The sequence below is a fragment of the Phyllobates terribilis genome, unplaced genomic scaffold, assembly GCF_046119375.1.
Source record: "Phyllobates terribilis strain yellow unplaced genomic scaffold, ASM4611937v1 Scaffold_5__5_contigs__length_657084704, whole genome shotgun sequence".
Taxonomy (NCBI): domain Eukaryota; kingdom Metazoa; phylum Chordata; class Amphibia; order Anura; family Dendrobatidae; genus Phyllobates; species Phyllobates terribilis.
Genome location: NW_027362765.1, coordinates 59,535,471 through 59,559,242, shown reverse-complemented (window position 1 = coordinate 59,559,242; position 23,772 = coordinate 59,535,471). Strand labels below are relative to the sequence as shown.

At 42.7% G+C, this 23,772-nt stretch overlaps 1 pseudogene; it reads right to left on the bottom strand.

Annotated features, from left to right (window-relative positions):
- Positions 1-15,544: 15,544 nt before the first annotated feature.
- The window catches only part of LOC141271448 (uncharacterized), a 305,103-nt pseudogene continuing 296,875 nt past the window's right edge, over positions 15,545-23,772 (bottom strand).

The following is a 23,772-nucleotide window of genomic DNA, read 5'->3' as shown; positions in this document are numbered from 1 at the left end:
TGTATAATGCAGCCTTGATATACTAAATAGGATAAATAATACATAGACTGGTCTCCTGCCAGTATATGTACAGTCCTGACTGAGGCTGTTAAGTACATGGTTGGTATGAACCTGAAATTGAAGAAGATTTTAATATGGGGGAAAACTGGGACGGACAACTGGGATGGACAGATAATGTGTGAAGGCGATACGCCAGTCTAAAGAAATGGGTTTTTGGGATCCGCTTGAAACTGTGGGTATTGGGAATTAATAGAACTGTCCTGGGTAGTGCATTCCAAAGAATTGGCGCAGCATGCGAGAAATCTTGGAGACGGGAGTGGGAAGTTCGGATTATGGAGGATTTTAGTTTTAAGTCACTGGCAGAACGGAGGGCACGTGTAGGGTGGTAGACTGAGACAAAGGAGGAGATGTAGGGGGGTACTGAAGCATGGAGCGCTTTGTGGGTAAGCTTGATAAGTTTAAATTGAACTCTATATTGGATGGGTAACCAATGCAATGACTGGCACAGGGAAGAGGCATCGGTGTAGCGGTTGGCGAGGAATATGATCCTGGCTGCTGCGTTAAGGACGGATTGGAGAGGGGAGAGTTTAGTAAGAGGGAGCCCGATAAGTAGAGAGTTGCAGAAGTCCAGACAAGAATGAATAAGAGCTACAGTAAGAGTTTTTGCCGAGTCAAAGGTGAGAAAAATCCTGATTCTTGAGATGTTTTTGAGGTGTAGATGACATGAACGAGCGAGTGATTTGATGTGAGGAGTGAAGGAAAGATCTGAGTAAAAAATTACCCCAAGACAGCGGGCTTGTTGCTGGGGAGTAATGGTTGAGCCACAAACGGAAATGGCAATATCGGGCACAGGTAGGTTAGTGGAGGGAGGAAATACGAGTAGTTCAGTTTTTGACAGATTCAGTTTTAGACAGAGGGAGGACATAATGTTAGACACAGCAGAAAGACAATCACTGGTCTTTTGTAGTAATGCAGGGGTGATGTCCGGAGCAGAGGTGTATAATTGGGCGTCATCAGCATAGAGATGGTACTGAAAGCCGAATCTGCTGATTGTTTGTCTAATGGGAGCGGTGTATAAGGAGAAAAGAAGGGGGCCTAGGACTGATCCTTGAGGAACCCCGACAGTAAGGGGAAGGAGAGAGGAGGAGGAGCCGGCAAAAGACACAGAGAAGGAGCGGTCAGAGAGATAGGAGGAGAACCAGGAGAGAACAGTGTCCTTGAGGCCAATAGTGTGGAGCATAGTGAGGAGGAGCTGGTGATCCACAGTGTCGAATGCTGCAGAGAGATCAGCAGGGAATAGTGACCATTAGATTTAGCTGTTAGTAGATCATTAGAGACTTTCGTGAGGGCAGTTTCAGTAGAATGTAAAGAGCAGAAACCAGATTGTAAAGGGTCAAGAAGAGAGTTGTAGCGTATTAGACGGGAATGGACCAGGCATTCTAGGAGTTTAGAGATAAAGGGAAGATTGGAAACAGGTCTGTAGTTGGCCGTGCAGTTCTGGTCAAGGGATGGTTTTTTAAGTAATGGATGTATGCTGGCATGTTTAAAAGAAGAGGGAAAGATACCAGATGAGAGGGAGAGGTTGAAAATTTTAGTTAGGTGAGTGGTGACAGCTGGAGCAAAGGACTGAAGGAGATGTGAGGGAATAGGGTCACTAGTGCAAGTGGTAGGGCGAGAAGATGCAAGAAGCCTGATTACTTCATCTTCCGTGACTGGTTCGAACTCAGAAAGTGAGCAAGATACAATGTGGCGGGGGAGAGCATGCATAACGTTTGGGGATTGGGAGAAAATTTCCTGTCGGATATGGTCAATTTTTTCTTTGAAATAATTGGCCAGATCGTCTGCGCTGAGGTTGGTGATCAGGGCCTGTGCTGTTTGATTGAGGAGAGAATGAAACATGTCAAAGAGTCGTTTAGGATTATTGGAAAGTGAGATTATGAGGTTGTTAAAGTAGGTTTGTTTGGAGAGGTGAAGCGCAGAGTTATATGTTTTCAGCATAAATTTATAATGGAGGAAATCTTCGGGCAGATTAGATTTTCTCCACAGCCTTTCAGCACACCTGGAACACCGCTGGAGAAGACGTGTTTGAGGCATGTGACAGGGTTGTCGCCGTCTATGCCGAATTGTTCTTTGTGTAGGAGGTGCAGCTTCATCCAGGGTGCATAGCATTATTTCGCTATAATGCTTCAATGCAGAGTCAGGACATGAGAGGGAGGAGATTGGGGCCAATAATGATTGCAACTTTTTCATAAATTTCTGGGTGTTAATGGCGCGTATATTTCTATAAGTGTGGAAAGTGGGGGGGTCTTGAGTAGAGTCACAGTTCTTGACAGAGAATGAAAGAAGATTGTGGTCAGACAGTGGAAGGGGACAGTTAGTAAAGTCATGTACTGAGCAAAGCCGGGAGAAGATCATGTCCAATGTGTTCCCGTCCTCATGTGTAGGAGAATTAGCAAGCTGTGAAAGGCCGAAGGAGGAGGTTAGTGATAAAAGGTGAGCTGCAGATGGGGAAAGAGGATCGCCAATTGGGATGTTAAAATCTCCCATGATTAGAGTGGGGATGTCGCAGGATAGAAAATTTGGAAGCCAGGCAGCAAAGTGATCCAGGAACTGACGGGAGGGACCTGGAGTGCGATAGACAACCGCCACTCACAGGGAGAAGGGCTGGTAGAGTCTGACTGTGTGGGCCTCAAAAGAGGGGAAGATAAGGGAGGGTACTGGGGGGATAACCTGAAAGGTACATTTTGTTGAAAGAAGCAGACCAACACCTCCACTTGATCTGTTGTCAGGTCTCGGAGTATGAGAGAAGTGTAGGCCACCATAGGAGAGAGCTGCAGCAGCGGTGGTGTCCGACTGCTGGATCCAGGTTTCAGTGAGAGCCAGAAGGTTGAGGGAATTAGAGAGGAAAAAGTCATGGATGTAAAATAGTTTTTTACATGCTGAGCGCGCATTCCAAAGGGCACAGTTGAATGAGACAGAAGATATGCAGGGAATATTAATGAGATTAGCAGGGTTTCTGAATGTAACAGGGAAAGGGTTAGTGTTATTATTACTGGAGGGTCCTGGATTAGGAGAAATATCATCTGCGACTAAGAGAAGGAAGATACAGAGAGTGAGCAGATGGTTGAGTGATTTGTGAGAGCGTTTCCTATGTTGTATGGTGGGAATGAATGGATCTGTGTGGTATAACACTGTGAAGAGAGCATGACAGCTGTACATAGAAGAGAGGAGTGAGGGGTTAATATGGATGAAGTCTGCAGAATTTGTGGGACAACGGTGAATGTGGATGATTGTAGCAGCCAGAATATAAATGGCACAAATACAAATGGTGAATACTGTTTGCAAAACAGATGACCTGGAAGCAAGTTTGTTTAATTGTCTTGCATGTCTTACCTGTCTCCTGCCCTGTCCAACTGCCATATCTAACTGCGGAGACACTTTGATAAATTATGACACTTCGATAAAGTATGCATAAATGCTATATGCATAAATGCCCCTGCATAAATGCTGCCCCTTGACTATGTCTCAATATATAGGGACATATCTGCTTAGATCTACACAGATTTAACTCATTAGAAATCAATCAACTAGCTTAAGACAACAGGAGACCATAAAACTGCAGAAAAAAAAAACAGACTGGCAACTCTACATGGATCATAAACTGTTAAAGTAAGTGTGATGACCTTAAATTATCATGGATTAAACAACATAGAGGAATGAGAAATATATACCAGTGATTAGCTGCAAAGCATTGCAAGGAACATGGAGGTACAATGCAGTTTTCAGAATAGATAACACGTAGTAGAAGAATGAGAAATATATACCAGTGATTAGCTGCAGAGCATTGCAAGGAACATGGAGGTACAATGCAGTTTTCAGAATAGATAACACGTAGTAGAGGAATGAGAAATATATACCTGTAAGAAGAGAAGAAAGATGAATATTAGCAATGCCATATCTAACTGCGGAGACACTTTGATAAATTATGACACTTCGATAAAGTATGCATAAATGCTATATGCATTATAAGAAAGTTGTCTCGCGTGCTGCGCCAATTCTTTGGAATGCACTACCCAGGACAGTTCGATTAATTCCCAATACCCACAGTTTCAAGCGGACCCCAAAAACCCATTTCTTTAGACTGGCGTATCGCCTCCACACACACTATCTGTCCGTCCCAGTTTTCCCCCATATTAAAATCTTCATTTTCAGGTTCATACCAACCATGCACATAATAGCCTCGGTCAGGACTGCACACATACTGGCAGGCGACCAGTCCATGTATTATTTATCCTATTTAGTATATCAAGGCAGCATTACACAATATATGTTCATTCTACCTTTTGTGTCTCCCCCATTTCCTCATAGACTGTAAGCTTGTGAGCAGGGCCCTCACTCATTTCGATATGAAATATGCTTATTCTGTATTGTCTATATAAGTCCCCCCTAAAATTTGTAAAGTGCTGCGGAATATGTTGGCGCTATAAAAATAAAAAAATTATTATTATTATATTGTCCATGGAGCCAAAATAAGACAATCTCTAACCAATTAACCTATGCGAAATTTAAATGCTAACAAATGACAAACAAAAGACAGAAGACTCACACACAATGAGGAAAAAGGAGGGTGAAGTCTATAAGCATGGAGAACTTAAATTGTTAAATTGTGCCCAGAAGTAATCCCAGGAATAGGAAATAAATTCAAAACAGTCCACCCTTGCATTCAGCAGAGCCGTCAAGTATTCCACTCTGCGAACGTCAGAGATCCTGAATAACAAATCCTGATAGGAAGGTGGGTTGAAATGTTTCCAATGGAGAGCAATTATGCATCTAGCACCTGTTAAAATATGCAGTAACAATTTATGAGTTCTTTTCCATCCTTCTAGGGGTGACCTTGAAAAGATAGATTGCGAGATCCACCTCCACATCTATGGAGAGTACCTTTAGTAATAAAGTTTTCACTGACTCCCAGAATCCAACTCAGTCAACTCAGAACAAGTCCAAAAGATGTCATATTGTTTCCCGACCAACGTACACCATGCCAGCAGGCACTCGGAAGCTGGGGATTAAGCTTATGTGGGAATTCTGGGGTGTGGTACAAAAACATCAACATCTTATATTGATTCTCTTTATACCAGGTGCATATGGTAGTTTTGGCCACTTTATTCCAAATACAATGTCAAGTCTGGGGGGACAGCTTTCTCTCCATCAGGGACTCCCACTTAGTCACATAAGAGTGTTTTTTAAAGAGGTCTTATTTCTGTTAATGTTGATGATTATGTCTTACAGCCAATGAAAACACAAAAGTCATTATCTCAGTAAATTAGAATACTTTATAACAACAGCTTGAAAAAAGTATTTAAAATCCGAAATGTTGGCCTACTGACATGTATGTTCAGTAAATGCACTCAATAATTGTCAGGGCTCCTTTTGCAACAATTACTGCAGCAGAGCGGCGTGACATGGAGGCGATCAGCCTGTGGCACTGCTGAGGTGTTATGGAAGCCCAGGTTGCTTTGATAGCAGCCTTCAGCTTGTCTGCATTGTTGGGTCTGGTGTCTCTCCTCTTCCTCTTAACAATACCCCATAGATTCTCTTTGAGGTTAAGGTCAGGTGAATTTGCTGGCCAATCAAGCACAGTGATACTGTTGCTTTTAAATCAGGTATTGGTACTTTTGGCAGTGTGGACAGGTGGCAAGTCCTGCTGGAGAATGAAATTTCCATCTCCAAAAAGCTTGTCAGCAGAGGGAAGCATGAAGTGCTCTAAAATTTCCTGGTAGACGGCTGTGCTGACTTTGGTCTTGATAAAACACAGTGGACCTACACCAGCAGATGACATGGCTCCCCAAACCATCACTGATTATGGAAACTTCACACTAGACCTCAAGCAGCTTGGATTGGGTGCCTCTCCACTCTTCCTCCAGATTCTGGGACATTGATTTCCAAAAGAAATGCAAAATTTACTTTCATTTGAAAACAACACCTTGGACCACTGAGCAACAGTCCAGGTCTTTTTCTTCTTGGCCCAGGTTAGATGCTTCTGGCGTTGTCTATTGGTCATGAGTGGCTTGACACAAGGAATGCGACGCTTGTAACCCATGTCCTGGATACGTCTGTGTGTGGTGGCAGCAGTCCACTCCTTGCGAATCTCCACCAAATTTTTGAATGGCCTTTTCTTAACAATCCTTTTCAAGGTTGCGTTTATCCCGGTTGCTTGTGCACCTTTCTCCACCACACTTTTTCCTTCCACTCAGCTGTCCATTAATATGCTTGGATACAGCACTCTGTGAACAGCCAGCTTCTTTAGCAATGACCTTTTGTGGCTTACCATCCTTCTGGAGTGTGTCAATGACTGCCTTCTGGACATCTGTCAAGTCAGCAGTCTTCCCCATGATTGTGGAGCCTACTGAAACACACTAAGGGACCTTTTTAAACACTTAGGCAGCATTTGCAGGTGTTTTTTGTTAATTATTCTAATTTACTGAAATAATGACTTTTGTTTTTTCATTGGCTTTAATTCATAATCATCAACATTATCAGAAATAAACACTTGAAATTGATCACTCTCTTTGTAATGACTCTATATATAGTTGTGCTCAAAAGTTTACATACCCTGCAGAATTTTTCCTTTCTTGACCTTGTTTCAGAGAATATGAATGATAACAAAAAAAAGTTTTCTCCACTCATGGTTATTGGCTGGGTGAAGCCATGTATTGTCAAACTACTGTGTTTTCTCTTTTTAAAATCTTAATGACAACCAAAAACATCCAAATGACCCTGATCAAAAGTTCACATGCCCTGGTATTTTTGGCCTGATTTGAATGGCTACTAAAGGTAACATCCTCACCTGTGTCCTGTTTGCTTGTAACCAGTGAGTATGCATAAAAGCTGAGTGAGTTTCTAGGATCCAGACAGACTCTTGCATCTTTCATCCAGCCACTGATGTTTCAGGATTGTGAGTCATGGGGAAAGCAAAAGAATTGTCAACGGATCTACGGGAAAAGGTAGTTGAACTGTATAACACAGGAAAGGGATACAAAAACATATCCAAGGAATTAATAATGCAAGTCAGCAGCGTTCAAACTGTGATTAACAAATGGAAAATCAGGGGCTCTGTAAAAACCAAACCACGGTCAGGTAGACCAACAAAAATTTCAGCCACAACTGCCAGGAAAATTGTTCGGGATGCAAAGAAAAACCCACAAATAACATCAGCTGAAAATCAGGACTCTCTGAAAACTAGCGGTGTGGCTGTTTCAAGATGCACAATAAGGAGGCACTTGAAGAAAAATGGACTGCATGGTCGAGTCGCCAGAAGAAAGCCATTACTGCGCAAATGCCACAAAGTATCTCACCTACAGTACGCCAAACAGCACAGAGACAAGCCTCAAAACTTCTGGAACAAGGTAATTTGGAGTGATGAGACCAAAATTGAATTTTTTGGCCACAACCATAAATGTTACATTTGAAGAGAGGTCAACAAGGCCTAGGATGAAAGGAACTCCATTCCTACAGTAAAGCACTGAGGTGGATCGCTGATGTTTTGGGAATGTGTGAGCTACAAAGGCACAAGAAACTTGGTAAAAGTTGAAGGAAAGATGAATGCAGCACGTTATAAGCAAATACTGGAGGCAAATTTGCACCCATCAGCCCGGAAGCTGCGTATGGGACGTACTTGAACGTTCCAACATGACAACGATCCAAAACACAAGGCCAAGTCGACCTGTCATTGGCTACAGCAGAACAAAGTGAAGGTTCTGGAGTGGCCATCTCAGTCTCCTAACCTCAATGTCATTGAGTCACTCTGGGGAAATCTCAAGTGCGCAGCTCATGCTAGACAGCCCAGGAATTTACAGGAACTGGAGGCTTTTTGCCAAGAAGAATGGGCAGCTTTACCATCTGAGAAAATAAAGAACCTCATCCACAGCTACCACAAAAGACTTCAAGCTCTCATTGATGTCAAAGGGGGGCAATACACGGTATTAAGAACTAGGGCATGTGAACTTTTGATCAGGGTCATTTGGATGTTTTTTGGTTGTCATTAAGATTTAAAAAGAGAAAACACAGTAGTTTGACAATAAATGGCTTCACTCAAACAATAACCATGAATGGAGAAAAAGTTTTTTGTTATCATTCATATTCTCTGAAACAAAGCCAAGAAAGTAAAAAATTCTGACGAGTTATGTAAACTTTTGAGCACAACTGTAATATATGAGTTTCACTTTTTGTATTGAATAACTGAAATAAATTACATTTTTTATGGATATTCTAATTTTGTGAGAGGCGCCTCTATGTGTGTGTGTGTGTGTGTGTGTGTGTGTGTGTGTGTGTGTGTGTGTGTGTGTGTGTGTGTGTGTGTGTATATATATCAGTACAGACCAAAAGTTTGGACACACCTTCTCATTTAAAGATTTTTCTGCATTTTCATGACTATGAAAATTGTACATTCACACTGAAGGCATCAAAACTATGAATTAACACAAGTGGAATTATATACTTAACAAAAAAGTGTGAAACAACTGAAAATATGTCTTATATTCTAGGTTCTTCAAAGTAGCCACCTTTTTCTTTGATGACTGCTTTGCACACTCTTGGCATTCTCTTGATGAGCTTCAAGAGATAGTCACCGGAAATGGTCTTCCAACAATCTTGAAGGAGTTCCCAGAGATGCTTAGCACTTGTTGGCCCTTTTGCCTTCACAATGCGGTCCAGCTCACCCCAAACCATCTCGATTGGGTTCAGGTCTGGTGACTGTGGAGGCCAGGTCATCTGGCTTAGCACCCCATCACTCTCCTTCTTGGTCAAATAGCCCTTACACAGCCTGGAGGTGTGTTTGGGGTCATTGTCCTGCTGAAAAATAAATGATGGTCCAACTAAACGCGCACCGGATGGAATAGCATGCCGCTGCAAGATGCTGTAGTAGCCATGCTGGTTCAGTATGCCTTCAATTTTGAATGAATCTCCAATAGTGTCACCAGCAAAGCACCCAGACACCATCATACCTCCTCCTCCATGCTTCACGGTGGGAACCAGGCATATAGAGTCCATCCGTTCACCTTTTCTGCGTCGCCCAAAGACACGGTGGTTGGAACCAAAGATTTCAAATTTGGACTCATCAGACCAAAGCACAGATTTCCACTGGTCTAATGTCCATTCCTTGTGTTCTTTAGCCCAAACAAGTCTCTTCTGCTTGTTGCCTGGATAAACTTATCCTCAGAAGCAAAGGTGACTCTTGGTCTTCCTTTCCTGGTGCGGTCCTCACATGCGCCAGTTTCTTTGTAGCACTTGATGGTTTTTCCAACTGCACTTAGGGACACTTTCAAAGTTTTCCCAATTTTTCGGACTGACTGACCTTCATTTCTTAAAGTAATGATGGCCACTCGTTTTTCTTTAGTTAGCTGCTTTTTTCTTGCAATAATACAAATTCTAACAGTCTATTCAGTAGGACTATCAGCTGTGTATCCACCAGACTTCTGCACAACACAACTGATGATCCCAACCCCATTTATAAGGCAAGAAATCCCACTTATTAAACCTGACAGGGCACACCTGTGAAGTGAAAACCATGTCCGGTGACTACCACTTGAAGCTCATCAAGAGAATGCCAAGAGTGTGCAAAGCAGTCATCAAAGCAAAAGGTGGCTACTTTTAAAAACTTAGAATATAAGACATATTTTCAGTTGTTTCACACGTTTATGTTAAGTATATAATTCCACATGTGTTAATTCATAGTTTTGATGCCTTCAGTGTGAATGTACAATTTTCATAGTCATGAAAATACAGGAAAGGAAGATCAAGAGTCACCTCTGCTTCTGAGGATAAGTTTATCCGAGTCACCAGCCTCAGAAATCGCAGGTTAACAGCAGCTCAGATTAGAGACCAAGTCAATGCCACACAGAGTTCTAGCAGCAGACACATCTCTTCAACAACTGTTAAGAGGAAACTTTGTGCAGCATTCCTTCGAGGTAAAATAGCTGCTAGGAAACCACTGCTAAGGACAGGCAACAAGCAAAAGAGACTTGTTTAGGCTAAAGAACACAAGGAATGGACATTAGACCAGTGGAAATCTGTGCTTTGTTCATCAAGAGAATGGCAAGAGTGTGCAAAGCAGTCATCAAAGCAAAAGGTGGCTACTTTGAAGAACCTACAATATAAGACATATTTTCAGTTGTTTCACACTTTTTTGTTAAGTATATAATTCCACATGTGTTAATTCATAGTTTTGATGCCTTCAGTGTGAATGTACAATTTTCATAGTCATGAAAATACAGAAAAATCTTTAAATGAGAAGGTGTGTCCAAACTTTTGGTCTGTACTGTGTGTGTGTATATATATATATAACAAAAAAGTGTGAAACAACTGAAAATATGTCTTATATTCTAGGTTCTTCAAAGTAGCCACCTTTTGCTTTGATGACTGCTTTGCACACTCTTGGCATTCTCTTGATGAGCTTCAAGAGGTAGTCACCGGAATTGGTTTTCACTTCACAGGTGTGCCCTGTCAGGTTTAGTAAGTGGGATTTCTTGCCTTATAAATGGGGTTGGAACCATCAGTTGTGTTGTGCAGAAGTCAGGTGGATACACAGCTGATAGTCCTACTGAATAGACTGTTAGAATTTGTATTATGGAAAGAAAAAAGCAGCTAATTAAAGAAAAACGAGTGGCCATCATTACTTTAAGAAATGAAGGTCAGTCAGTCCGAAAAATTGGGAAAACTTTGAAAGTGACCCCAAGTGCAGTTGCAAAAACCATCAAGCACTGCAAAGAAACTGGCTCACATGAAGACCGCCCCAGGAAAGGAAGACCAAGAGTCACCTCTGTTTCTGAGGATAAGTTTATCCGAGTCACCAGCCTCAGAAATCACAGGTTAACAGCAGCTCAGATTAGAGACCAGGTCAATGCTACACAGAGTTCTAGCAGCAAACACATCAATTAATAATTGTTAAGAGGAGACTTTGTGCAACAGGCCTTCATGGTAAAATAGCTGCTAGGAAACCACTGCTAAGGACAGGCAACAAGCAGAAGAGACTTGTTTGGGCTAAAGAACACAAGGAATGGACATTAGACCAGTGGAAATCTGTGCTTTGGTCTGATGAGTCCAAATTTGAGATCTTTGGTTCCAACCACCGTGTCTTTGTGCGACACAGAAAAGGTGAACGGATGGACTCTACATGCCTGGTTCCCACCGTGAAGCATGGAGGAGGAGGTGTGATGGTGTGGGGGTGCTTTGCTGGTGACACTGTTGGGGATTTATTCAAAATTTAAGGCATACTGAACCAGCATGGCTACCACAGCATATTGCAGCGGCATGCTATTCCATCCAGTTTGCGTTTAGTTGGACCATCATTTATTTTTCAACAGGATAATAACCCCAAGCACACCTCCAGGCTGTGTAAGGGCTATTTGACCCAGAAGGAGAATGATGGGGTGCTACGCCAGATGACCTGGCCTCCACAGTCACCAGACCTGAACCCAATTGAGATGGTTTGGGGTGAGCTGGACGGCAGAGTGAAGGCAAAAGGGCCAACAAGTGCTAAGCATCTCTGGGAACTCCTTCAAGATTGTTGGAAGACCATTTCCGGTGACTACCTCTTGAAGCTCATCAAGAGAATGCCAAGAGTGTGCAAAGCAGTCATCAAAGCAAAAGGTGGCTACTTTGAAGAGCCTAGAATATAAGACATATTTTCAGTTGTTTCACACTTTTTTGTTAAGTATATAATTCCACATGTGTTAATTCATAGTTTTGATGCCTTCAGTGTGAATGTACAATTTTCATAGTCATGAAAATACAGAAAAATCTTTAAATGAGAAGGTGTGTCCAAACTTTTGGTCTGTACTGTATATATATATACAGTATATATATATATATATATATATACACACATATACACTGCTCAAAAAAATAAAGGGAACACTCAAATAACACATCCTACATCTGAATGAATGAAATATTCTCATTGAATACTTTGTTCTGTACAAAAATGAATGTGCTGACAACAAAATCACACAAAAATCATCAATGGAAATCAAATTTATTAACCAATGGAGGCCTGGATTTGGAGTCACCCCCAAAATTAAAGTGGAAAAACACACTACAGGCTGATCCAAGTTTGATGTAATGTCCAGTCAAAATGAGGCTCAGTATTGTGTGTGGCCTCCACGTGCCTGTATGACCTCCCTACAACGCCTGGGCATGCTCCACACCATTACTGACCCACTGTCAAACAAGTCATGCTGAAGGATGTTGCAGACAGCAGATCGCTCTCCACAGCGTCTCCAGACTCTGTCACGTCTGTCACATGTGCTCAGTATGAACCTGCTTTCATCCGTGAAGAGCACAGGGCGCCAGTGGCAATTTTTCCAATCCTGGTATTCTGTGGCAAATGCCAAATGTCCTGCACGGTGTTGGGCTGTGAGCACAACCCCCATCTGTGGACGTCGGGCCCTCATACCACCCTCATGGAGTCGGTTTCTAACCGTTTGTGCAGACACATGCACATTTGTGGCCTGCTGGAGGTCATTTTGCAGGGCTCTGGCAGTGCTCCTCCTGTTCCCCCTTGCACAAAGGCGGAGGTAGCGGTCCTGCTGCTGGGTTATTGCCCTCCTACGGCCCCCTCCACGTCTCCTGGTGTACTGGCCTGTCTCCTGGTAGCGCCTCCAGCCTCTGGACACTACACTGACAGACACAGCAAACCTTCTTGCCACAGCTCGCGTTGATATGCCATCCTGGATGAGCTGCACTACCTGAGTAACTTCTGTGGGTTGTAGAGTCTGTCTCATGCTACCACGAGTGTGAAAGCACAACCAACATTCAAAAGTGACCAAAACATCAGCCAGAAAGCATTGGTACGGAGATGTGGTCTGTGGTCCCCACCAGCAGAACAACTTCTTTATTGAGTGGGTCTTGATAATTGCCAATAATTTCCATCTACTGTCTATTCCATTTGCACAACAGCATGTGAAATTGATTGTCAATCAGTGTTGCGTCCTAAGTGGACAGTTTGATTTCACAGAAGTTTGATTTACTTGGAGTTATATTATGTTGTTTAAGTGTTCCCTTTATTTTTTGAGCAGTGTATATATAACAGGTAGAGTCTCAAAATAGTAAATTAGCTTAGGTAGAAGGCAGTTTCTCCAAATAATATTTATTTAATTACATCTGGGATAGCAAACCTCCCTGGTATTGGCTACATACTAAAACTTTTACAGCATTTTTTACATTCTGATCATGAACATGGCTACTCCCCTGTGTGAGATCTCTGATGTTTAACAAGGTGATGCTTTTGCGTATAACATTTACCACATTCTGGACATGAAAATGGCTTCTCCCTGGTGTGAATTATTCGATGTGAAACAAGATACAATTTCTTTTTAAAACATTTCTCACATTCGCAACATGAAAATGGTTTAAGTAATGAGAAAGCAAGCAAAGATGTCTCCAGCAGGACGAGGGTTGTATATATCTTGTTAAAACTTCACTTTTAATTTCAAATTATAAAAGCCAAGGATGAGTTACAGAATGAGCAATATAGCGGCTCTTAGGTACAGCACATTCCAACGCGTTTCGGCTAAACCTTATTCATGGAATAATGTGAGAACTAAGCCTACTAGCTGAAGTTAAATAAAACACACTTCTTGGTGATTGCTTCATGTGTTGGACCACAGCCCAGAGGAGAGTTAACCCATTATTGGCAGCTAAAATGAACTACAGCAAAAAAGCACAAAAACTACATAAAATTGGACATGAGATAGAATGGAATACAAAATTAGTGGAAATACAAAATGAGTGAGGGATACATGCAGAAACAAAAACAAAAAGATCTTTTATGCCGTGGAGCAGTAAAACACATAATAATGATCATAATAATCACTAAGCATCCCTTATGTCTGGTGTGCATGACTGTTTAGACACCATTAGAGTATAAATATAGTTAGTATATGTAGTCCTATAAAAAAAATTTGAAAAATTTGAAAAAAAAAAAAAAAAAATTTATGGAAAAAGGATGCAAAAGTCATGAATATAAGCATTGAACAATAAAGCAGTTAAACAGTTAGACAGTGTATTCTATTATGACCACAAAGGAAAAATATTATCGAAGTACTGTCGAACATGAATACGTGAGACTAAGTGCATTGTAAAATGAGATCCTGTCTCACATTCAGACCTTGCGGAAATCTAGTACACAAGAGAAAAATCCAGAATGGTTCTCGGTTCAGGATTTTTCTCCTGTGGTCACCACCTCTCTCCGGCTTAAAAACTTTTTCTATTGCTTTAAATCTGAAGTTATTTAGATCTCCATGGTGAACACAATATTAAAAATATCCCAGTGGGAGAAATGATCAGGTTAAAGAGGAACTCCTCAACAGAAAAGAGCTATCAAGAGGCAGCCTCCAGCACTAAAAACAGACTAGCTTTAATAGGATACTCTAAGGCATTCTAAACAGAGCAGAAAAAATAGTAGCTAATATAGACAGAAAGGATTTATTGAAAACTCGATCCAAAAAAGAACCAAGCAGATTTAAAAATACGAAAAATACGGTTGTGTTTACTACACAATTTAGCCCACAGTTCAACAGTATTGTCAATATCATAAAAAAATATATACCCATGCTAAATCAGGACCCTACTCTAGTGAAAATCATGGACAATTGCTCCATAAAATATATAGCTAAAAAAGCTCCCACCATAGGTTCACTGGTTTCTCCGAGTCTTTTTTGTACAAAAAATTCTCATTTTTCATCAGAAACCTGGCTCACTTTAAAAGGGTTTTATAATTGTGGCCATAGTAGGTGCATCTCTTGCAAATACGCACACAGAAGTGTTTCCTTTCAGTCTGAAATCACCAAAAAAATATACAAAATCAGCACCTTCTTAGACTGCAATTCAGAAGGGGTTATATACCTTGCAGAATGTATTGCTTGTAAGCTACAGTATGTAGGCTGTACCACAGGACCTTTAAAAATACGCATCAGTCATCATATGTCGGATGCATGTAATCCTAACAGCCTAAACAAATCGGCAGTTTCAAAACACTTTGCAAATGTCCACCATGGAGATCTAAATAACTTCAGATTTAAAGCAATAGAAAAGGTTTTTAAGCTGGAGAGAGGTGGTGACCACAGGAGAAAAATCCTGAACCGAGAATCATTCTGGATTTTTCTCTTGTGTACTAGATTTCCGCAAGGTCTGAATGTGAGACAGGATCTCATTTTACAATACACTTAGTCTCACGTATTCATGTTCGACAGAACTTTGATAATATATTTCCTTTGTGGTCATAATAGAATACACTGTCTAACTGTTTAACTGCTTTATTGTTCAATGCTTATATTCATGACTTTTGCATCCTTTTTCCATAAATTTATTTATTTTTTTATTTATTTATTTATTTTTTTAAATTTTTCAAATTTCTTTTTTTTTTTTATAGGACTACATATACTAACTATATTTATACTCTAATGGTGTCTAAACAGTCATGCACACCAGACATAAAGGATGCTTAGTGATTATTATGATCATTATTATGTGTTTTACTGCTCCACGGCATAAAAGATCTTTTTGTTTTTGTTTCTGCATGTATCCCTCACTCATTTTGTATTTCCACTAATTTTGTATTCCATTCTATCTCATGTCCAATTTTATGTAGTTTTTGTGCTTTTTTGCTGTAGTTAATTTTAGCTGCCAATAATGGGTTAACTCTCCTCTGGGCTGTGGTCCAACACCTGAAGCAATCACCAAGAAGTGTGTTTTATTTAACTTCAGCTAGTAGGCTTAGTTCTCACATTATTCCATGAATAAGGTTTAGCCGAAATGCGTTGGAATGTGCTGTACCTAAGAGCCGCTATATTGCTCATTCTGTAACTCATCCTTGGCTTTTACAATTTGAAATTAAAAGTGAAGTTTTAACAAGATATATACAACCCTCGTCCTGCTGGAGACATCTTTGCTTGCTTTCTCATTACTTGAACCTTGGTAGCCCATGACCTGGGCGTCTCCGCTGCAAGACTTCGTTGGGACTGGATGAGTCTGGCTATTACATGGTGAGCTGACATACGTTTTCCCTTTCCCTTTCCCCTTGTTTTTTCATGAAAATGGTTTCTCCCCTGTGTGCATTCTCTGATGTGCGACTACAGAATATTTTTGTGTAAAACATTTCCCACATTCTGAACATGAAAAAGGCTTCTCCCCTGTGTGAGTTCTCTCATGTGTAATAAGATGTGGTTTCTTTATAAAACATTTTCCACATTCTGAACATGAATATGGTTTTTCACCTGTGTGTCTTTTCTGATGATCAACAAGAGTGGATTTCTGTGTAAAACACTTTCCACATTCTGAACATGAAAAAGGTTTCTCCCCTGTGTGACTTCTCTCATGTGCAATAAGATGTGATTTCTCTGTATAACATTTCCCACATTCGGAACATGAAAATGGCTTCTGCCCTGTGTGAATTCTTCTATGTGCAACAAGATGTGATTTCTTTTTAAAACATTTCTCACATTCGGAACATGAAAATGGTTTCTCCCCTGTGTGCGTTCTCTGATGTGCGACTACAGAATTTTTTTGTGCAAAACATTTCCCACATTCTGAACATGAATATGGCTTCTCCCCTGTGTGACTTCTCCAATGTTCAACAAGATATGATTTATGTGTAAAACATTTACCACACTCTGAACATAAATATGGCTTCTCACCTGTGTGTTTTTTCTCATGTTTAACAAGACTTGATTTAAGTGTAAAACATGTTCCACATTCTGAACATGAAAAAGGCTTCTCACCTGTGTGAGTTCTCTCATGTGTACCAAGATGTGATTTCCTTGTAAAACATTTCCCACACTCTGAACATGAATATGGCTTCTCACCTGTGTGAGTTCTCTCATGCATACCAAGATGCGATTTCCTTGTAAAACATTTCCCACATTCTGAACATGAATGTGGCTTCTCACCTGTGTGCTTTTTCTGATGATTAACAAGAAATGATTTTTTTGTAAAACATTTCCCACATTCCGAACATGAATATGATTTCTTTCTTGTGTGAGCTTTTTGATGTTCACCATCAATTCTGTTATTTTTGTTTTGCATAATAGTCTGTGATGAATCAGAAGATAGGAGCTTTTCAAAAGGATCATATGGTAGATCTTTCCTGTGAAGGGCTGAAAATAAATCTGGAATATTGTCATCTTCTTCACATGTATCCGGTGTGATAGTATGTTCATGTACGATCAAGTCTGAAAATGTAAGATGTGCACCTGATCTGGTGGTACAGTCATCTGCCGATAATAAAATGGAAATTATAACAATCTTGAAATTAGATTTATAATTATAATATTTATACTTTATAACATTTCAATACAAACTGTACTAAAATTCAATTCGGTACTGATGAAGGCACTTGTGACAACTCATAGATTATTATGTTAGACCATAGTAGAATAGTGAAAAAGAGGAGCGGCAATCTTGGACCTAATTCTTACCAACAGGGAGGAAGCAAAGGTGGCTGGGAATTTAGGAGGCAACGATCATGCTGTCCTTGAATTTTAGATTACAAAAAAAGACCTGCGAGGACTCAGACTTTAAGGTTGGACTTCAGAAAGGCAGATTTTAATGGACTCGGTAGCTAAGGTCCAATGGGTGGATGTTCTAAAGGACACAAATGGTCAAGAATAATGGGAAATTTTGCTAAATGAAATTCCCACTGCACAATCAGCAGCAATCCCGAAAAGAAGGAAAGATACAAAGCATTTAAAAAAACCAGGATGGATGAACACAGAAATTAAAGACTTGATAAAAAGGAAAAAAGAAATGTATATCAAATTGAAAGATGGGGTATATCTAAAGAAGAATATAAAGCCACGCAGGCGAAACACGCGTTGAGGCGCGCTATCAGCTCCCTCCTGGCAGAGCCTGCTGTAAGGCAGCGCTTGTCATTATCCTGGGGGATACTCGCTTCGCTGCGTCAATCAACTCACATATGATACGCTTTCCGTTTTTAAACAATGCTCAGCAGTTTATTACACTTCATAAACAGCTTCTTTCCGGGTCCAACTCCGTGACCCGCCGACACACTGATAAAGTCCACAAGCCCAAGTGGCAGACCGGCCCACTTGGCTCTAATTACAGCCTTCCGCAAGGTAATACTAAAACAATGTCCATATAAATGTCCATAACACAAGAGTATTACCTTTGCCGACTTCAGCTGTTATAGTCCTCTTCATACGCCACCACTGTGGCTCTACGGCTTACCCCCACGTGGTCTCCAGCCGTCCCTCCCTTTAAGACTTACTGGCATATTACACATATCATACCCAGGCTTCACCTTCTAGGACGCTTGTGTGGCACTCCGAGGCTTACTGGCATTCCCCACACTCTCACACAGGGATCCAGGCTTCACCTCCACCGGATTCCACCAGGCCTCACACGAGCGGTGTTCCCCCCACACACAGGGAACAGCCTCGTGTCTCTCACACGGTGCCCACACAGGAGCTCTCAACACACACAGGAACTCCTACACACCGGAACACACCCACACAGGAACACACAGGGTTTATATATATTGCAGCACACACACACACCCACAGATAGGACCTTAACTGATGTCACAGTCATGTGTCCAGACCTTCTGTGTGCATAAGAACCTGTGTGATGTCACGGTCATGTGACCAGTCAGTTAAAGGGGAAGGTACATGGTCATTCAAACTACACTGAACCATTAAAGGGATGTCTGCTGCATCACATATTCCCCCCCTCTGTTCAAACTTGTGGGGTTGAACACATAATATACACAAACAGCCTATATCCCACAGTTCACACTGAGACCATGCACTTGACCCTTGCGTTGTCCAGCCCCTGGAACATTAGTCATTGACATTAGCCCACTCCTTAGGGACCTACCATCTGTCAATGTCATCAACTCCGTCAAGTCATATTTCCGGGTCGTAAACTTGTCAGACTTCCGCCGCTCCCAGCGGCTCCCCCGCTCCCAGCGGTCAGTCGTAACCTTGTCAGGTTTCCCCCGCTCCCAGCGGTCAGTCGAAACCCTACCAGGTCTCCCCCGCTCCCAGCGGTCAATACAACAGTGTGACTCCACATGGTTCCGTCCTCTATTGGGTCGATTGTATGGGCCACTCAACCCTGAGTCACTGGAGGTCTCACTACCTCCAAACCCACTCCCAGGACATCTTGAAAGGTCCCTAACCTCAGCTGCTCTGATATTTAGGGAGCCCTTTCTCTGTCTGGTCTCACACCTTCCAGACGGCTGCCATCTTCTGCTGCTCAGATGATGCTGTCTATCCACTCGCAGTCTAGCGAGATTCAACTTTTCCACCTCTCGCAGGTAGGTCACTCGGTACCCCACCAGCATGCTCATATCTGCAAGACTTTCTTCCGTTCCTACAGCGTAGAATGACACCATGCCGTCTTCATCCGGTATCCAGTCCTGACGATCACGCGGACTGCTTACTTTCACCACACCAGACTTCTTCACCATCGTCTGCATGGCTCGGCCATTTCTCTCAATGAGCTCTCTCACCAGAACATGAGGCACCCGGATGACCTCTTCCCGCAGACTGTGAGCCTTTCTCATCAGCTCCAGTTGTCTAGCGGCTTGCTCCGTCTTCAACCGGAGAAACCACTTTGTGCGAATACATCGCCAATGTATGTCACTTAGGATCGCCACCCTCTTCACCGTGACTTCGGTTGTGGACAGGACCACCAGCTGTCTAGCCTCTGAGGTTAAGTACACCTTCCAGGCTCCCACGGCCTTCTTAAACTCCTCATGCACGAACTCACGGGTGCATTCTTCCCTCAAGTCCTCGGGTACATCTACGAGGCACTTGTACCGAGACGTTTCGGTCTCACCAGCAGTTTCCAGACGATCAACCAGCTCAGGTTTCAGGGACAACTGACTTCCAGCTTCTTCACCCTGGATGCTTCCCCTGAGCTGACCCACAGCCACAACTTCACAAATTTTCGTATTGACCACCTCCACTTCACCTTTATCTTCCAACACCATACTCTTAGCTCTCCTCAGGTCCACCTTCTCATGGTCTAAGTGAGTAAGTGCAACTTGTTTCCCTTCTCCAAGGAGACCTCGTTCACCACGTGACACTTTGCTAGGCGACCTTTGAGCTCTAAAACTTCTCCTTCCAGCTCAGCTACTCGCCTCTCAGCAGCCCATCTCTGAAGCTCTTCCTGCTTCACCTGCTCTTCCAGCAGCAGAGCTCTCTCAGACCTCTCCGTCTCCAATGCGCCCACTCGGCTCTCAATAGCCAGTCTCTCACGCTTCTCTTGCGTCCACTGGGCTTGTAGCAACTCCTTGAGCTGCTTGATCTCGGCTCCGACATCCACCGAATCCTCCGAGCCCACATCACTCGAGGAGGTATCTGCTCCATACCTCCCATCAACCGGTGGTCAACTCCTGGCCCTGGTCTGTGGCTTTTCCGATGGACTCCTCCATCTTCTCTCGCTCAGCTTCCATCTTGCTGACTGTTTCCTTAAGGTACGTCTCCGCCTTCTGGAGAGTATCACAGGACATCTGTAGCTCCTTCACCTGAGCTTACAGATCTAGGGTCTTTCCCCGGAGATCATCATTCTCCTCACGGATATCTTGCAGAGTGGTCTCAACCACTTGGCACACTCGCTCTGCATCCGCCTTATCCTCCTCTAGTTTTTCCTTCACCTTGAGGAGATCCTCATAATCTCTCTTACTCTGTTGCAGTTCCCTACTGCGTTCACCACACTCCTTCCTGGAGTCACACAGCTCCTGGTTGAGCTGTTTGCGCAGTCGTTCTAGGATTTGTTCACGTCCTGAAACACCATCCTGCCGCGCCTCCTTCTCAAGCTTCAACTGCAAAACCTTTTCCTTGATTTTGCGGCGGTCCTCCTTAATTGCGTGGAACATCTCTTTCCACTGGACAACTTCCTCGTTGCTTCCCTTTAGATCTCGCTGTAAGTTCTTCACAACCTGGTATACCCTCTGCCGTTCAGACTCCAGGCTCCGCTGGTCTGAGGGCACGTTCTCCAGGTCCGTCACCTCCTCTTCTGCCTCTGAAGGAGGATCCACACTTGAAACAATGGCACACACCATTATATTTTCTTTACTTTCACTTTCAGCAAAGAGTACAGGAGCAACCTTTTTGTGGCCCCTGCGCCGTCTACGACGAGAGGTGGACTCTCTCCCCTCGTCTAACCCCTCCTGACTGACCTCTCCCTCTACTTCCGTAGTGTCACCGTCAGCTATGGGGTCTGTGTCACTCCCCATGATGTTGTGGACTACCAGGTCACCTTCCACTTTGACTTCACCCCCTTCCACTGGAGCTACCCCGTTATCAACGGTCACCTTGTCATTTTTAGGAGGTACCCACCCACAATCATCAACAATTTCTAGTTTTCTACACTCCACACTCTTGTGAAAATCCGCCCCCTTCTTAACAACCACACCTGTAAGGGAATTTTTACAAAAAACATCAGCGACAGTCTTAGGACTCAGTTCACAAGATCTCTTACCACCTCCCCGGGCACTCTGGGACAACACGGGTGCCCCCGGAGAGTTCATAGAATGGTCCACCGCCGCCATTCTATACGGTGCCCACAGCTCCTGCGGTTCCCGCACCATGTCCAGTAAGAGTTTCTCAAATACCTGCTCCGGTCCCAACCGGCCCATCAAACGCTCATTAGCTCCAGACACCTCTGTTGCTTTGCACACAGCCATATCGGTACACTGTTCACACTTGAACTTCACCGCTCTCCCCGAAAAAATTTTCGTGGCCCCGCCGAGCCACCGCAAAACAGGATTTGAGTGCAACGTCAATCTTCGCAACCCCGCCGAGTTGCAGCAAGATGCTTTGAACTTTGTGAGCCCCGCCGAGCCACAGCAAACCAGGTTTGAGTTCGACGACAACCTTCACAACCCCGTCGAGTTGCAGCAAGATGCTTTACCACACTCGTCGACCTGTGCAGTTGCTCCCAGCAACCAGACTGCAGTAGCTCCCAGCAACCAGACTGCAGTTGCTCCTAGCAACCAGACTGCAGTTGCTCCCAGCAACCAGACTGCAGTTGCTCCCAGCAACCAGACTGCAGTTGCCCGCACTCTCAAACCACATGTAAGGCAGCGCTTGTCATTATCCTGGGGGATACTCGCTTCGCTGCGTCAATTAACTCACATATGATACGCTTTCCGTTTTTAAACAATGCTCAGCAGTTTATTACACTTCATAAACAGCTTCTTTCCGGGTCCAACTCCGTGACCCGCCGACACACTGATAAAGTCCACGAGCCCAAGTGGCAGACCGGCCCACTTGGCTCTAATTACAGCCTTCCGCAAGGTAATACTAAAACAATGTCCATATAAATGTCCATAACACAAGAGTATTACCTTTGCCGACTTCAGCTGTTATAGTCCTCTTCATACGCTACCACTGTGGCTCTACGGCTTACCCCCACGTGGTCTCCAGCCGTCCCTCCCTTTAAGGCTTACTGGCATATTACACATATCATACCCAGGCTTCACCTTCTAGGACGCTTGTGTGGCACTCTGAGGCTTACTGGCATTCTCCACACTCTCACACAGGGATCAAGGCTTCACCCCCACCGGAGTCCACCAGGCCTCACCAGGCCTCACACGAGCGGTGTTCCCCCCACACACAGGGAACAGCCTCGTGTCTCTCACACGGTGCCCACACAGGAGCTCCCAACACACACAGGAACTCCTACACACCGGAACACACCCACACAGGAACACACAGGGTTTATATATATTGCAGCACACACACACACCCACAGTTAGGACCTTAACTGATGTCACAGTCATGTGTCCAGACCTTCTGTCTGCATAAGGACCTGTGTGATGTCACGGTCATGTGACCAGTCAGTTAAAGGGGAAGGTACATGGTCATTCAAACTACACTGAACCATTAAAGGGATGTCTGCTGCATCACACTGCACATTATATGCAACATGTCACAAGGTAAAAGCTACCGTTATATTTATGAATAATACTAGAGTTATATGGTTCTAGCACATGCATTTAAATATGTATTGCACAACAACTTCTTTATGATTGTCTATCCTGGATAGTTCTCTTATTAACTATACAAATGGACTTGGCACACATGCCTGCTTATCTGCAGACCGTGCTTCAAATATTGATATACCCTGTATAAACAGCATGACCATATTATAATTTACGGCTAAAGTGATCAGGATGAGATAACATCTGATTATTGGATTACTATTTTGTTTGCAATTTTTTTTTGGATATATACCGGTATTATCATATATAACTATTTGCTGATGTTGTAGTGTTCTTCTATGAGGGAGATGGTCTCCTTCATTTGGTTTTTTTCAGCTGCCTAATCTGGTTTTGCTTCTTTCACTAGCCACCACTAATATAATGTAAACTTTTTATGGTTCTTCTATTTATGAAATAATAAATATATATTTTCATTAAGAGCTTTCTCTCTGGCTCCCTTTTTTGGAAATTTGTGTTAATACAAATATAGTTGATATTTTGGATACAAATCTTTCCCCCTGTCTTTGATAAAGAATATAATGCTGTCTACAGGGAGTGCAGAGCTAAAGCCAGTAATTAAGTGAAGCTTACAAGGGAGACCAAAAGCAATAAAAAAAGATTTTTGGAGAGGAAAGTCAAAAGCAAAAGAAAAGTTGAAGATGCTATAGGATTTTTACAGGATGAAAAAGGTGAAGTGGTCAAAATGATTTTGGGTAGGCTGAACTTCCTATTTTGCATTTGGTTTCTCTAAGAAAAAAATGGAACAT